The sequence below is a fragment of the Colossoma macropomum genome, unplaced genomic scaffold (genome assembly GCF_904425465.1).
Source record: "Colossoma macropomum unplaced genomic scaffold, Colossoma_macropomum, whole genome shotgun sequence".
Classification (NCBI taxonomy): Eukaryota; Metazoa; Chordata; class Actinopteri; order Characiformes; family Serrasalmidae; genus Colossoma; species Colossoma macropomum.
In genome coordinates, this window is record NW_023494785.1 from 2,253,194 (window position 1) to 2,256,505 (window position 3,312).

The window sequence follows — 3,312 nt, forward strand, 5'->3', positions numbered from 1 at the left end:
TCTGTGCTGTATTCCGGTCTTTCAGCTGCCTAATATTTCCTTTAGCCTCTGTGTTTTTTTGTTGTATACATTTTTGTGCTGTGAGCAAGATGAACTCTGATTGGTCAGCATGATTTTTAACCCACCTGTCCAGCACAGAAAACAGATACTGGCTCTGATTTAAAATTTCCGCAGCGTTGCAGTTTGAGTTTCAGACTGTGTGTGAATGGACCTCAATACGTTATCAGTGTAGAGTCTGGACACTGATGGCTGCTGATAGAAGGTGTTTCTGTATGTTGGCTTTCGGACACAGTGTACAGAGCTTCAGGCTGACAGGATGAGCGAGGGGTGAGAAAGTGGACGTGACTCTGTGGGAAACTGAGTGGGGGGGCAGCGGACTAACTCTGAGAGTGTGCGTAGGTGGGGGAAGTGTGTGAGAGTGTGCTGCACACAGACCTCATACACTCCACGGGGGAAAGAGAGAGAGGGATAGAGAGAGAGAGAGAGAGAGTGCGAGAGAGAGAGAGAGAGAGAGAGAGAGAGAGAGAGAGAAATAGTATAGAGTTCCAAAAAAAGTTGGGACACTGTCCAAAACTGTAATAAAAACAGTGACATGATATGGAAACCCTTTAAACCCTGTATTTCAAAATAGTGAAAAGACAACAGATCAAATGTTGAAACTGAAAATGTTGATATAAAAACTTTTTTGGAAATGGGGTTTTATACATTTCATGAAAAACGGACCAAAAAATGGCCCAAAATGACTTGGAAAAAAGTCTGTTTTTTCCTTTTCCGGTAAAGTTAAATTTAAGTTAAATAAAGTGTAAATTTAAGTGTTTGAATATAAAAGATTCCTGCTTAGTTAATAACACTTCAGAAACTTAAGGGGTAAACCACAAATAATATTGTCCACCTGTGACCCCTGTACAGTGTACATTTTAGGACATCCTCAACCTCAGCGTCAGTACTCGGCCATCAGACAGAGCGGCATCATTCCTCGGACTAAACAACTTCAATCTCGGGAAAACCATCATCACGTCTCAGATCTGGTGTAACTGAACAGCAGACCAAACGGCCTCAGAAAAAACGTATCGGACCAAACACCGTCAGACCAAACGCCCTCAGCGTTGATCTTATACTGGTTGTTATAACTTAGAAAACCACTGTGTCTTATTGATATAAATGCCAGTACAACATTTGCCAGTATTCCCGTATTCCTGTTCATGGTGGGTAAATTAAAAAAACACAAATTTAGCTTTTTTTTCTGAGGTTGTTTGGTCTGACGGTGTTTGGTCTGATACCTTTCTTCGGAGGTCATTTGGTCTGGGTAGGGGTGCGGGAAAAAAACGATTCTTAGATGCATCACGATGCAGACGAAAACGATTCTGAATCGATTCACAAATGTCAAAAATCGATTTTCTAAATGTTTAATTTATAACGTAATGTTGACGGAATGCAAAAGGCGGAACTTGGAAGTGGGGAAGTGCAGCGCCCGGACAGTCTGTGGCGGCACATAACAAAAACACAGCTGGATGAGTGAGAAATCCGATCGGCTCCCTCTGCATTAAAGCCAGGTTAGATCAGGAGTCACAACCCAAATGATAAGAAGAGCCATTTTGTCCTTTCAACAAAGATCAAACCACCTTGGGAGGTGCAACATTTAATGTCCAGTATGTCTCAGTACGTGATAATGTCCAGTATAGACTAAACAATATAAACGAAAACACAGACTTACTCTGCTCTGCTTTAAGCTTTAGCTCAGCTACAGCCGCTTTCCTCCCATCTCCGCCAGAAAACTTTTCCTCAGAAGTTGATCAGTTAAATGTCTCTCAGCGTTTGACTGTTTTACAAGGCTGAAGTCACTTCTTATTCTCCAGCTTCTTGTTCGAATTTACCCGTTCCACCTTAAATTCTAGCTGAGGTGCCGAATGTAAATGCGGCACCATTTAAGGTGGAAAGATCCTTTACTGACACAGCGACCCCCCGTCTCTACAACGAGACCAAAACCGAAGTTATAAAATCACTAAAGAAAACGGGTAGAATAGCTGTAACGTGCTGCGTGGTCGTCCATCACCACTGGATCTTATTTCACCGTAACTGCGCATTTTACCGCAGATGAGTGGCAGCAGCGTCTCATGTGCTCCAAACAAGAACAGTGAATGAGAGTCTTCTAGTTCACTTACCACATCACTCCCATTTGATTTATTAAAAAAGATACTGGAAGTAAATTCATTATGGATCATTACAGATACTTTAAAAGTACCAAGTCACTTTAAATAACAACACAGAGTTGCTTAGTCACTTTAAAATGTATATTGTCTCTATATTCTGTGTATGTTTGGTCTGATGGTGTTTGGTCTGACGGTGTTCAGTCTGATACCTTTTTTCTGAGGTCGTTTGGTCTGATGGTGTTTGGTCTGATACCTTTTTTCTGAGGTTGTTTGGTCTGATGGTGTTTGGTCTGATACCTTTTTTCGGAGGTTGTTTGGTCTGACGGTGTTCAGTCTGATACCTTTTTTCGGAGGTTGTTTGGTCTGATGGTGTTTGGTCTGACGGTGTTCAGTCTGATACCTTTTTTCTGAGGTCGTTTGGTCTGATGGTGTTTGGTCTGATACCTTTTTTCTGAGGTCGTTTGGTCTGACGGTGTTCAGTCTGATACCTTTTTTCGGAGGTCGTTTGGTCTGGCGGTGTTCAGTCTGATACCTTTTTTCGGAGGTCGTTTGGTCTGACGGTGTTTGGTCTGATATCTTTTTTCTGAGGTCGTTTGGTCTGATGGTGTTTGGTCTGATACCTTTTTTCTGAGGTCGTTTGGTCTGATACCTTTTTTCGGAGGCTGTTTGGTCTGGCGGTGTTCAGTCTGATACCTTTTTTCGGAGGTCGTTTGGTCTGACAGTGTTTAATGGCGTTATTGTTGTAATTAAGCACTTTTTAACGTTTGCTTGTGTTGGTTTGTTTTTGCCTGTGTTCATTTTACTCTTACATCAACCTGCACAGCAACCGCAGATGAAATTGATTCATCGGACACATTTACATCATGAAGTCATGATGCTGATTGGTGTGTTAAATGAACAAATAAAGGCATTAATTTTAAGCAAAAGTGGAAGTGACAACATTTCATTCCTCATCCAAGTGGTGGGTCCTGGAGGGAAAAGGTTTGGGGACCCCTGTATTAGATGGTCCTGAGGGTCCCAAGTAGAGAGAGGACAGACGGTAGGAGTGAGAACGAGGGAGCCGGTGAGTGTGTGAACATTTTTGGGGTTTGTCTGAGACAGAGTCAGTAATAGAGCATGATAAAGAGAGAGAGGGGGAGAGAGAGAGAGCGGGAAAGAGAGA